The 13,688-nt window shown below is 55.4% G+C and overlaps 1 protein-coding gene and 1 long non-coding RNA gene across 2 annotated transcripts in view; one reads left to right on the top strand and one right to left on the bottom strand.

The window, feature by feature from the left end:
- The window catches only part of IQSEC1 (IQ motif and Sec7 domain ArfGEF 1), a 384,351-nt gene that overhangs the window by 101,025 nt on the left and 269,638 nt on the right, over positions 1 to 13,688 (bottom strand).
- Positions 8,411 to 11,011, top strand: LOC113916350. The gene is made up of 3 exons (XR_003517918.2): positions 8,411 to 9,259; positions 9,444 to 9,637; positions 10,411 to 11,011. It is a non-coding gene; the product is annotated as an uncharacterized LOC113916350 (long non-coding RNA).

Genomic DNA, 13,688 nt, shown 5'->3' with positions numbered 1-13,688 from the left:
GCGCTCTGAATACAAAATAATGGCCACAAATTCCCCCATCCTGGTGTCCAGGCCCCTCTGCAGTGGGACTTGTCCCCTCCCTTTCCCATCCAAAGGGGGGTTTATTTCCCTTTCCCTTGGTCACGTGATTTCTTTGTACACTCAAATGTGGCAAAAGCGATGATGGTTGGGCTGGTTCTGAGGCTGTGCCTCAAGAGGCTTGCCCGCTCCATACTCATCTTCACGGAACGCTGCCCTTGGACCTCAGTGGATGGAAGGTGGACGCCTGCTGGGGCCCACATGGAGGGGAACAGAAGGGACCCCAGGTGCAGAAGATGGCTGCCCACTGGGGCAAGGCGCCATGTAGAGGAGTACTGGGGTGCCCTAGCACCAAATGCAGACATGTGAGTGGTGCCATCTCGGAACTTCCAGGCGCAGCGGACCCTCTAGCTGAGTGCAGCAAAGGAGTGAGCCCCTGGAGACCAGCCGAACCACCCAGATTTTCCAACCCGCACCACCATCCACAATAAGAAATCATTGCTGTCGTCAGTTGCTACATTTTGGGTGGTTTGTTATACAGTTAAATGAAAGAGGTACACTACACTCATTGGTAGTGAGACTGTCTGGGAGTGTCAGCTCAGGGCCAGCCCATGGCCCCAGGAGCAGAACCACAGCGTGGAAGCATTCCCTGCACCGTGGGCAGGGGGCCCAGGTGTCCAAGAGCAATCTCTGAGGCTCCCAGGGGGAACTTATCTGCCCTTTAAACAGAACAGAGACTTGAGTGGGGCCAGAGGGAGACAGCCTTGGGGAGATGCCCTGAGGTTTGCACTGTGGACCAGGTAGGCTCCAACTGGTCACAGGCAGGACTAGATGAGCCGGGGTGCTGAGGGTTTCTAGATCAGCAGCATGCTGCTCCTGGTGCATTTACAAAGACATTTGCCCAAAGTCACCCTGACCAGGCCCTGCCCTCCCTCAGGTCCAGCTTCTTGGTCTTCCCTGCTATCCGGCTCCCTACCCTGAGGGCAGCAGACACCTCACAGACACTCCTCCAACTCCCAACTCAAGGGGAAGCCAGTAAGGGGCTGCCACAACACAGGCAGGGATCACAAATCTTCATGCAGTAAGGATGGGGGTCGGGGGGGCTGGTACAAGAGCTGTCAGCAAAGGACTCCGCCTTCAGTGGACATATTGTCCAGAGGCACCAGATGGGGCCTTTCTCCCATGACTGGCCCAGCAGCCATATCCAGCCTCCAGATGATGGAGCAGTGGGGGCACCAGCTGGGGACCAGCTGCCACCTGGGAGGAGGGCCGACACCACGGTGGGAAGCACGTGAACACCTCTCCACTTACCTGACCCACTACAGTGGTCAACCCTCCAATTCCCAAAGGCAAGCTCAATTCTGGGTCCCCATTTGGATGCAGCCCCTTTCCAGCTAGCAAGGAATGTGGACAAGTGATTTGGCTGGCCTCAGTTTCCCCATCTGCAAAACAGGGTGGATACTCCTAGGGTTGCTGCGAGAATTAAACGAGTACTGAGTAGGGCCCGAAACACATTCAGGCATGTCGTTCTGGTGGCTGCTGGGAAGCCTCCTCAGGCCGCATGGCTCCTTCCTTTGCCCTCCTGTGTCACCCCGCGGGTGTGTCAGAGTGCCATGTTGCAGCCTTGAGGTGCTCACTGTGGCCTGCTTATCTGGGGCATCTGTGTGTGCAGATGAAATGTGGCTTGTTACATAGTCTGGACTGAAGTTTGGGACCGAGCCCAGACTTCTGGTGTCTCTTGTTGTTTCGGGGGCTCCACCTCTCACCCCATCACTGTTGGTCAGGAGCCCCCAGTTTGTTAGGCTTGTCATGGGCTCCACCTTGACACCCCCTGCCCGGCCAAGCTCACGGAATCCCCTGGCCTGTGGGAGAATGGCTTGATGGTTTCTTAAAGGCCTTCCAGCTCTGACTTTCTCTGCTGCACCTGCTGGGGAGCCATAGGAGAGAGAGCTGGGACACGACCCTTCTATAAACCCAGTAGACCGGGAAGGTGCCGGTCCCTCCACGAGCACACCTGATCTTGCCGTTGAGGCGGACAGAGCACAGGGGGCACATGGTGGAGACCTTGGGAGCTCTGGGTCCTGCCGGCCTGGGTTCAGATCCCATCCGTGACAGTACTGAATGAACTTGGCCAAGGGACTGAACCTCGCTGTCAGTTTCCTCCTCCATGAAGTGGGGCTGTTACAAGTGTTGCAGGAAAACGACCTCCTTTGGGTTAGTGGGTGCTTCTCCCCTTCAGTTGGGGGATTTCAGTGTGCCACGGCCAGCATCTGCTTTCTATACCCACGAACGAGCCAGCGTCAACAGCGCTCAAACTAGGGCAGCCCCCTTTAGGGACAGACATCTTTAGGATTTCAGCACCAGAATTTTTTTTTTTTTTTTTTTGACATTAAGAGTTTGTGTTTCCTATACAAAGTCATCCTAGAATCCAGCTACAGGGGCGCCTGGGTGGCTCAGTCAGTTAAGCGGCTGCCTTCGGCTTGGGTCATGATCCTGGGGTCCTCAGATCGAGCCCCGCATCAGGCTCCCTGCTCAGCGGGAAGCCTGCTTCTCCCTCTCCCTCTGCCTGTCGCTCTGCCTACTTGTGCTCTCTCTCTTTGTCAAATAAATAAATAAAATCTTTAAAAAAAAAAAAGAATCCAGCTACAAAGGCTTTCCATACTGGTTCTCAGTCATATCCAACAGACCCCCCCCCCCCCCAGTGTGGAAAAGCCCGCCATGACAACACAAGACACCAGAAGATGCCATGATCTGTGTCAAGGGCCCAACCGTGCCCGGCACACACCGCTGCTCCACAAAAACCAACTGATATTATTTGTGTCCCTGTGTCTCCAGAGAGGCCAGGGCTCCGGGGACGGGCAGTGGCCTGTCTTGGGCACATGGAAGTCTGGGCTAGAGTTGTGACAGTACTCAAAGGTGAAATGTGGTTACTTATGTGGTTCTTAGAGGTTCTGAAGTTTGGGGCTGAACCCAGCTGCCTTTTCCTGTAGTTGCCCTCTACCAGCACCACCTGCCACCCTCAGTCTGGGGCTCCAAGGACAAGCAGCAGAGGTGGCTCGTGACCACCAGGTTGCTGGACATGTCCTCTCTCCCCATCATTGTTCACAGGTGGACCTCAGCTGGCCCTGCCTCCAGCAAACGCTTAACACATGAAATGGAGTATCCCCCAACTGCGACCCTCAGGCTCACACTGGCCCCCCCCAGACTCCCTTCCTGGGGAGGGAGTGCTGGAAATCCCTAGCCCCTCTCTCCTTTGAGTCTGAATTCCCTGGTGGCTGTCCATCGTGCTCCTGCCTCTGCCGTCAGGCCCATTCCGCATCTCTACTGGCTACCTTCTTGTCCTCTGGTGCCTTCCTCAGAGAGGCTCTTGCTGACCATCTGACTGAAGTGGCCTCCACCGAGTTATTCCCCCCCTCATCAACCCATTTACCTTCCTCACTGCACTGTCTGAAAGTATCTTGTTCAGTTGTTTGCTTACTTATTTCCTCTCTCCCTCCCCCCAGCAGCCTCACAGCTCCAGGGGGAGGAGATCTGGGTCTGACTTCCCCACTGTTTTCAGCAGGGCCTGGCACACAGTGGGTGCTCAGTAGATACTAGCTGAATGACTTATTAATAGAATAATTCACTTGGTACGCTCCCCGGGCAGGAAGAGGAGCCATGGGGGCAGGCGAATGTCCAGCTGCCCAGGGGGAAGGACACACACCAGAAAATCCCATCCCAGGGGCTGGGCATTCTGTTAATCTTCGCAGTGACCCATGAGGTGGTGATTAGTAAGCCATTTTCTAGATAAGGCAACCGGAGGCCCAGAGAAGTGAAGTGACTTGCCCAAAGCTACATAGCTTATACACAGAATGCTGGGTCTCAGGGCGCCCGGATGGCTCAGTCGTTTGAATACCCAAGTCTTGGTTTTGGCTCAAGTCATGATCTCAGGGTCGTGGGATCAGCACTCAGCGTGGAGTCTGCTTGAGATTCTCTCTCTCAAATAAATAAATAAATCTTTAGAGAGAGAGAGAGAGAGAGAAGAAAGCTGGGCCCAAGACCAGGATCTACAGCCGCACAAAGGAGAGTGCGCCGTGCAAAGGAGGAAACTGTAACAGCCAACATTTACTGACACCTGCCAGGCACTCACCCAGGTACTTTTCCAAGCTTTGCTCATTTGTCCACTTGGGGAGGTAATTACAGGTCCATTTTGCAGATATAAAACTGAGGCCCAGAGCAGCTCTGTGACTTGCCCTAGGTCATACAGCAAAGCAGCAGCCGATCTAGGCTGGGTACTCAGGCTGCCAGACTTCCCCATTCGGTGATGACAAAGGTGAGACATGCTGTGCCCCCCCGCTCCCCCCACCGCTGCCTCAGTTTTCCCTTTGTGCGATGAGGGTGTGGGCAGAATGACCTCTGACCTGTATGATGTCATCAGGGAGGCGGGACTCTTGCCTGGGAAGCCTTAGGGCTGAAAAGGGAAGTGAAGAGTGGCTGTTTCCCCATCCCACCCGCTCCCCACCCTGGCCCTGAGCCAGGTGGGTGGTTACTTCCCTTTGACCACTTCCTCCGGAAATTCCCCAGGAAATGCCCCTGTGCCTGTAGCCTGAGCAGAGGTCCAGCCTCCAGGCCCAGGAGCCTCACACCTTGCATTCTCCTGCTAAGATTGCCCAAAACAGAAACCAGGAGGCAAAATAATTAGCACGCTTATGTGTGTGTGTTTGTGCATGTGTGTATGTGTACATATGCATGTGTGCACACATACAAATTGCTGTGTGCATATGTGTATGTGATATATTGCTGATTAGATCAACTTCTTTATCTACATAAGAAAACAACAATAAAAGCTAGGGCTGATAGTGCATTGGGACACGCCGCACCTCTGTCTCTCAGGGCCCCTTCCCCTGCCCTCCATCTGGGTGGCACCAGCCTCCTGTCCCATCCCCTGCCTCCGGTCTCCCCCCTGCCACTCCATCCTCCATTCTAGCTCCCAAGGCACCCTCTTCGAACTCAGATCTGGTGTCTCCAAGGCAGTGGAAGAGATGGTTAAGAGCCCAGGCTTTGAGTCCAGCAGATTTGGGGTCTGAGGCCATTTGCGAATGGTGTGACTTTGGGCAAGCCACTCTATGTCCCTAAGCCTTGGTTTTCTCATCTGCAAAACAGGGATCATAAGAAACCCTACATCCTGGGGCTGACACCAAGGGATGCCACACATCGGGTCACCTAGCACAGCGCCTGGCAGGGCTTCTCAGCTCACAGTGGGGGGATGCTGGATGTTTCTGTCTGCCCAGCCTCTTTCTCACTTCAGGCGAGGCACCCTGATTTTCTTTGGGGAATCCCCTCCTCCACTCTTAGTCCATCTAGTTTTATCAGCCGATTCCATCCCTATCTCTAGAATATTTCACCCCCTTGCCAGAGTGGAGGGTCCAGGGATGGGCATGTGACCCCAGCTAGACCAGTGAGAGTCTGTTCTGGGAGTTCTGTTGGAACTGTTTCTGCTGGCGAAGTCATGAGAGATGAAAAAAGAGAAAAAGGCGCCAGTGTCTGGAGATAGAGTTTGAGCCCCTGAATCAAACTGTACCTGAAGCCCTCACTGTTACAGAAGTAGAAGACAATAAATTCAGCTTTTGGCTTGAGACAATCTGCTTTTGTTATTTGTTTGTTTTTATCACATGCAACCAAAAGAGTGCTGGTTAATACCATCTCCTTGCTTCAAAACCCCTGAGGGCTCCTCTGGGCCCACTGAGTCTAGCACTCTGGGCTCTGGGCCTCACCGGCCTTCCATCTGGGCCTCAGCTCTGGGCTTCATCCTTCCAGACTCCATGCCACCCAAGACTGATGATTATTCTCCAAACACACCATGGACACTCAACCTACAGGTTCCCCCCAAATTCTCTCCCACTCTCCACTTGCCCAGTGTTCCCACTCACACTCCAGACCTGGCTCAGAGGTCACCCCCCACCCCCAGAAACTTCTCAATATCCCTCCACCACTCCGAAATGCCAATGGCATCTACCTCTGGCCTCCTTCCACTTTCTAACTGTATCCCTGGGGTATAGTCCACTAGTTTTTTTTCTTTTTCTCTTCAAAAAGCTTTGTCTCACCATCTCATTTAAAAAATGAATACCCTGGGGGTGCCTGGGTGGCTCAGTCGGTTAAGTGTCTGCCTTCAGCTCAGGTCATGATCTCAGGGTCCTGGGATGGAGCCCCATATCCGGCTCCCTGCTCAGTGGGGAGTCTGCTTCTCCCTCTCCCTCTACCCCACCCCTGCTAGTGCTTGCTCTCTCTCAAATAAACGATCTTTAAAACAAATTAAAAAAAATAAAAAAGAATACCTTGGATCATTTAATATCTGACAAGTTCAAAATTTGGTTTTAACTCACCAAGTGCATTTCCTGAACCTGAAGCTTGACCAGCAGACACAGGACTGAATGACCAGGTACCTGCCCTCGGGGCGGGGAGAAGGGGGGGTATAGTCTGAACCAAACAATTTCCCATTTGGCTCAAGTCTGTGGTTGCAAAAACAGCAATTTTTAAAATGCTATAATCAAATTGAGACTATTTCTTTTCTTTGGGGATACTAATCCTTGACATTTATTGAGCTCTTTCGATGTCATTGCATAGGGCATGCCCTCACTTTATAGGTGAGCCACCCCATGTTCTCCCTGACTTACCTCAGCTACAAATGAACACACTGTGTGGGGCAGCTCAGAAGCGGTTTAAAAATTTGCCGCTTAAAGCTCAAAATCAAGCTGGGTTCCTCTGGTTGCTCATGAGCAGGTGGCTCTCCATACCTACTTCAATATGGGGGTCTCTGGCTTCGTGCCTGGCCCCTGGCTATGACGTGCCCCCTATTTTGCAGACATCAAGTTTCAGATTTACTGTGTTTGCTTCAGCTGCCTGTGTGATAGGAGTCTTAGTGGTTAGTCTGCTGGGAAGGTGTTTCAACATGTCACTGTTTTGAACATAATCACTTCCCCATATGTCCCTGCCAGGGGTGGTACCCCAGTAGCCTCTCGATGGCCAGTCAGAGGTCACTGAGTCTGGCCAACTGGTAAGTCCAAAATTTGAAGTTTGTGGGGAAATATGTTTGATTGACTCAGATAAGGAGTTCTGTTCTAGGACCTGTTTCATTCTCTGCAAAGTGGGGATAAGGTACCTCCAGGGCGCATCAGGTAGCCAGAACGAGGCAACATATGGAAAGTTACAGGCACACAGTAGGTGCTCACTACGTGCTCATTCTTTCCTGTCCTCGCTGCCTTGAAGCCAAAGCCATCTTTCACGCGTAGGTAGGCTCAGTTGCCCCCACCCCCACCACCTATCCTGACCCCTAAGCCTCACCGGGAACTGCACAGCCTGGCCAGCCCCACTGTGTGTGGGTCCTGAGGCAACCCGAACTCCACACTGAACCCCAGGGCTCCCGCTCCCTCACTCCTCATTCCCCAGACCAACTCCTCCTTCACCTTCAAAACCTAGTCCAGCTGTCATATCTTCTAGGAAGACTTTGGGGAACCCATCCAGATGTGAACTCTGACATTCCTCCTCTGGTCTCCCATGGGCTTTGGAGTGCACATCGGTCTCAGCTCTGATCACCCTGTATGGTAATTTCCTCTTTTCTTGTCCCATCTCCCCCAGGGTACTGTCAACATCCCTAAGACAGAGATAATGTGTTGCTCATGGCAGCCTGGCCCCTGAAGCTGGCCTGTTGCTGGGCTGGGGAGCATTCCCTACATGCCAAGCACGGAGCTGGGGACCCCACATGGAGCAGCCCTGATTCAAAATGAAGCCGGTAGGAAGGAAAGCAGAGGTGAGAGTTGCGAAGTCCAAATCCGTTACATAAACTGAACTGCTGGATCCAGCCGTTCCTGAAGCTAGTTTATCCCCCACCCCAGACTTTTCGGTTCCATGAACTAACGAAGCCCTCCTTCTGCTTAAGCCTGTTTGATTTGGATTTCCTCTCACCAGCAACCAGAAGGGTCCTCACTGACCGACTGAGGCTAACCTGAGGCTAATCCAAGGTCAAATGGCTAAGAAAGTAGCAGAATTGAGACTCATACCAAAGTCTAGGCTCTCGACCTACTTCAGCAGCCTGACTTTTCCCAGAAGCATTCCTCATGGCCCTAGAGCCCAAGCCCCAGCTGACAGCTGCCTTGATGCCCCCCTCAGGGCGGCTACAGCCTGGACACCCCACCCAGCCTGACCAGACTCCTTTTACTTCTTTCCCAGAAGCAGCTGAAATCACACTGATATGGATTTCTGGGTATTGGTTGGCTCATCCCTCAAATGCAGCTCATGGCCCCTCCCTCGTAGATCCAGGCAGAAGGCCCAAGAGCGCCTAACACTGGCCTGGCCCATAAAGGACTCTGAGGGGAGGATGCAGTGTGGACCCTCGAACTTGCCCTCACCTGTCTGACTCCTGCAGATGCTGTGCTCGGCAAACTCCTTCCCCAGCTTGGGGGCCGCGTGCATGCCTGGCCAGGCCTCCCATCTTGGCAGTAACCCCACATCTGTGCTGGACTTCTGAAGGCCACGCTGCTCTGGCTCTCTAATGACAGGGGTAGGAGACCTGCATTGCGTCTGCCAGCTCTGAGCCCAGGGGTAGGGGGGCTCCCGAAAGGATGAGACTGCCAGGTCCCCGGGAGGTGGGAGGGCCCGAGTTGGCTTCCTGGACCCTGTGTCCCACCCAAGTCCAATCCCCAGAGAGAAGGCCTGAGGAAAACCCCCGTGCCTCAAAGGATGCAGGCTCTTCAAGGTGTGGCAGGGGAAGGGACAGGAGAGGGCCGTCAACCTGAGCTTATTTGGTGCCATGAAACAGTCTTTCATGTTCAAGCAGCTGGTGGCTCGGGGAAGGCCTGTGGCTTGACTAGACTCATGCGGGCGGATGGGTGGACAGGCGGAGCTAGGACCCAAACCGGCGCTTGTTGGACGCCGACATCTCTGCAGCGGGAGCCCACTTGGAGGCCCAATGTGACTGTCGGGTGTGAGAGACCTATTTGAGCAGAGCCAAACTGAAACAGTCACGTTATTAAGTGGGACTTGGTCTGGCCACTTCCAGAAGGTTCAGGGGAAGGAGCATCTGTGGAAGTCCCACGTCTCTCCTCAAAGCCCAGACTCCCCCTAGGGAGACAGCAAAGCTCAGTCCCCTGCTCGCCCGGCCTCTGCTGAGAGCCCCAGGCGCCCACAGCCGCGTGCACGATTCCGGCCCTCTCTGTCCACCGCCTGCTCTCTAGATCAACTTCAAATCCACTCGCTTTTTCATTTGGTAAGTTTGCTTCATCCTAAGCATTGGTAGCTATGAAATCATGAATCTGGTATGCTGGCTGGTTTTGTTTCCTAACAGGTGATATGTATCTATGAAAACAAAACACACCCAACCAGGTACGCCCCCCAACCCCCGCCATGTACACCCTCCTCCTGCAGCCTCCTCTGCTTGATCACTTTTGTAGCCCCAGAGATAAGATGGTGCTTGGCCTGCAGCAGGTGCTCTGTAAGTCTGTCGAATGATTGAATTCATGAATGAATGACAAGCCTGAAGCCCTGCAAGGACTCACGGAATGCTTCACAGCTCCTGACTCCACCTGGCTGCTCACAGGTGAGCACATGAGGACTCAGGAAAGAAAGGAGCCTGTCTGGATCCCAGGTGAGCCCAGCTGTCCTGGCTCCTGGTCCCGCTGTTTCTGCCCTACCCTCAGGACTGAAATGGGCCTCCCTCCAGGACAGGTGCCAGCACCCACCTGGCCAGGCTCCCCAGCTTGCACCCTGGAGCCCAACAAAGACAGGTAGCTGCTGGAGACCACTGAACTGGAGGCCAGAGCCCTGGGCTCTGAGCTGCCTGACCACCCCAGGGTCCTCCCACGGCCCCCCTGGCTCACTGGGGTCATCAGGGGTTTCTACCGATGTGGCAGAGGAAGGCTTTGTTGACCTGAGAACAGAGAGCCACCCCGGGGGCTCTCACTCCTGCAGACAAACCCACCATGACGTCAGCCCCAGCTCCCAGAGGCCAGGGGGGCGGATAGCAGCACCCTCCTCAGCACTGGAGTCCAACCCGCTACGATTGGAAAAACTGAGACCTAGTGATGGGTTATTCATGGGGTCATTCACCCCAGACAGAGATTGCATGATGCACTGAGGGGCTCGGAGTCACTCTGGGTTCAAGCCCCAGCAGCCCAGCTTACACCTGCTGTGGGACATTGCACAGATCTCCCAACATCTCTGTGCCTGAGTTCCCACATAACCAAGGGTGCTAGCCATTGTCCTCTCCAGGGCTGTAGTGGGGTTAGATGGGGAAGCAGAGCTCGGTGGGGAATCTCCCTGAGGGGCAGGTGGCCCCAGGCTCCCCATGTTGCTCAAGGGGATTTCCCAAGGGACAGCACCAAAGAGGCTCACTGAATCTCTCTCATTCTGTGTGTCCAGAGCTGCCCATCCACCCGGGGGCTGTCTCGAAGTCCCTCCCGGCCCTGGGGAAGCTGCAGATCCTCAAGATTCTACTCTGGATCATTTTGAAAGAAGCTTCTGCTCCCTCTGCCCTGGGCCTCCTCGTGCTCAAAGTTTACGCTCTGTGGGGTGAAGGGGTAGCAGTGGGGAAAGAAACTGCACCAACTACACTGCAGGGGCCCTCGGCAAGTGTGCAACCTCTGTGGGTCTCAGTTTACTCAGCTGGAAAAGGGGTGTGGTTCCTTCTCGGGGTAGTTATGAGGGGCCCTCGACCTTCCATCCCCACCGGGGCCTGGGGCTGGGCTAATGCCCAGGGGAGTGAAAGAACTTCCCTCCCATGGCTGAAGCTGCCCTTGTAGGCAGCTTCGGGGAAACCCCTGAGGTTCTCTGGGCCCCGGTTGGGCCTCTGTGCCATCCAAGCAGTGAGGAGAGGTTACAGAAAACAGTTGCGAGAAACATCAAACACACCGATGAGAGCCCCAGAGACCCTGCCCCAGCCGGCTGCCCTGACCATCAGCGGCCCCTCACAGGTTTCTCAGGCGGCTGCAAACTTCTCCCTTCCCCAGGCTATCTGCTTGGTACTCACAGTGTCACAGGGGAGAGGGCGGAGGTCCTCCTGGAGCCCCAGCACCCTGCCTGCCTCCACGGCCCCTGGGGACGAGCTCTGGGCCCTCCCCACTGAAGGGCTTGACGTCTGACTTCCTCCCTGCTCAGCCAGCATCAAGGAAACCACGCCCTGGGGAGAGGGTGCCAGGCACCCTGGGGCCCCCGCCCACCTCTGACTGGGCCCCAGACACTCACTGCCCAGTGGGCTCCTTCGAGGTCCGGCCAGTCCGAGTGGCCTCAGCAGGCAGGTCAATAAATAATACAGCTCCCTCCCTGGCCAGTCTCGTGTGGCCGATCACGTTTCAGGCCACTCGAGTTTCTGGTGAGGCTGCTTTGTTCAGAGTGCCTGCCCAGCCTGGGGCTCTGGCCACAGGGGAACTGACACTCACTGAGGGCCAGCCCGAGCAGGCAGGACAAAGGCACATGACAGGTGGCCCCGGCCCAACTGGGACTGGGGTGGCAGGGGCCGGACATTCCACCTCACCTCCCTATGGCCTCCGTGCTCTCAGCTCCCCACCCCCACACTGGTGGTGTCCCCTGGAAAGCCCTTCTGCCTGGCCCACCCCCATTCCCGGAGGCCCCGCCCTGGCCCCACCTCCAGGAAGCCTCCTCACCCCCAGCTGGGAGTGATCTGTTCCCATCTGAATTCCCACTGCCCTCCTCTGCCAGTCTGTCTCCTCGGGGTATCAGTCAGCGTCTCTCCTCTAGACAGTGGCCAATACCTCCTGACTGGTGTCACGTCCCCCAGCCCACACCCCTCCCCCTCCACAGTCTCATTTCCTTCAGCAGCTCCAGTGATTGTTTTAAAACAGAAAGTACATCGTGTCATTATCCTGCTTTAAACCCGGCCCTGTCTCTCCCCTACCCCAGTAAACTCTCAGGTCCTCACGAGGATCTGGCACTGCCAGACTTTGGGGACTGCACATTCCTTCCCTCCTGGACCCCGGCTGGGTCTCCTCCACGTTCTTCAAACACACCAGGGCCTTTGCACCTGCTGTTCCCTCTGCCTGGAATGCTCTCCCCCAGGTCTTCATAAGCTCCCTCCTCCCTGCCACTCTCAACTCAATGCCACTCCCTCAGACAGGCCTTTCTTTCTTCTTTCTTCTTCTTAAGACCGTCTTATTGAGATATAATCCACGTTCTATAAAATCCACCTATTCAAGGTGTACAACGATTTCAGTATATTCACAGTTGTGCACACATCACCCCGATCTAAGATCAGAACACTTTCATCATCCCCAAAAAGAAACCTCGCTTGCAAGAAGCAGCCGTTCTAGTGCCCCCCGTAGCCCCCAGTCCCTGGCAATCAGCACTTCCTGTCTATGTGGGCTCGTCCGCTGTCAGTGGTCTTTTGTGGCCGGCTTCTCTCACTCAGCATACTATTCCCAAGGTGGCTCCGTGTCGTGACACATCGCAGCCCCTCATTCCTTCTCGTGGCTGCGTAGCATTCCATCGTGTGGACAGATTTAGTTTGCGTGCTCTGCAGCCAGTGGGCAGTTGGGAGAGGCCTTTCCTGACCATCCAGACTGGGGCCTCTCGGCCCCAGTCACTCAATCCACCCTCCCAGTTTGATCTTCTTGCCTGTAATCCCTGTCCAAGGACACCTTCCTCCGTCTATTTGCTTGGTTTACTGCTTCTCTCCCCCCAACCGTCGGCCTCGTGGGGCCTGGGCCGTTGCCTTACTCCTTGCTACATCCCCAGGGTCGGGCACAGGCCTGATGCGGAACAGGGGCCCAGCAAATAAATATTTATTGGCTGACTGAACAAAGCCTTTTCCAGCAAGATTTCCGTGCAATCTCCCTGCCCGGCTCAGAGGACACGTGCTGCCCTCACCAGGAAAGGCCTCGGCTGTGACCCAGCTTGGCGACTAGTAACTTGAGGCCCTTGAGCCCCAGGTTCCTCCTCTGCCCAGTGGGATGGTTGCCCTCATCCGCTGGCCTGATGTGAGGCTGGACACTGAGCACCTGGCACAGTGCCAGGGCGAGAGGAGGGCTTCACCCCCACACAAAGACTGGATGGGGGGCGATGGGCAACAGAGCAGCATGGGGAGGGGCAGGGGGAAAAGGGGGGAGGAGGAGAGGAAGGCAGGCCTGCAGGGCTGAGGTGGTAAGTCCCCTGTATGAAAGGGTAAAGCAGCCACCAGAAGAATCCATGTGTGCAGGGCGCCTGGGTGGCTCAGTTGTTAAGCATCTGCCTTCGGCTCAGGTCATGTTCCCAGAGTCCTGGGATCGAGCCCCGCATCGGGCTCCCTGCTCCACGGGAAGCCTGCTTCTCCCTCTCCCACTCCCCCTGCTTGTGTTCCCTCTCTCGCTGGGTCTCTTTCTGTCAAATAAATAAATCTTAAAAAAAAAAAAAAGAACCCATGTGTGCTTTGGGCAGTGCCCATGCAAGGGGTGGAGGCAGCTGGGTGAGCCCTGCCTAGGAGCTCCCGTCCCACCCCATGCCCAGCTCCAGACCCTGCCCAGGGAGGGACAGGGATAGCCTGTCCAGAAGGGGAAGGATGTGGGGAGGGGACTAAAGACCCTGTCCTCAGCCTCAGGGAATCCTGGCCACTACAGGCTCTCCCGGGACAGGGAAGCAGATGCTCTGGGGCCCCAGAGAGCAGGGCCAGGCCTCCCAGTGTGTGTCGGGGGGTGGGGCACATCACAGGA

This window comes from Zalophus californianus, chromosome 1 (genome assembly GCF_009762305.2).
Source record: "Zalophus californianus isolate mZalCal1 chromosome 1, mZalCal1.pri.v2, whole genome shotgun sequence".
Taxonomy (NCBI): Eukaryota; Metazoa; Chordata; class Mammalia; order Carnivora; family Otariidae; genus Zalophus; species Zalophus californianus.
The sequence above is the reverse complement of the archived record's forward strand: the minus strand, read 5'-3'. Positions and strand labels throughout refer to the sequence as shown.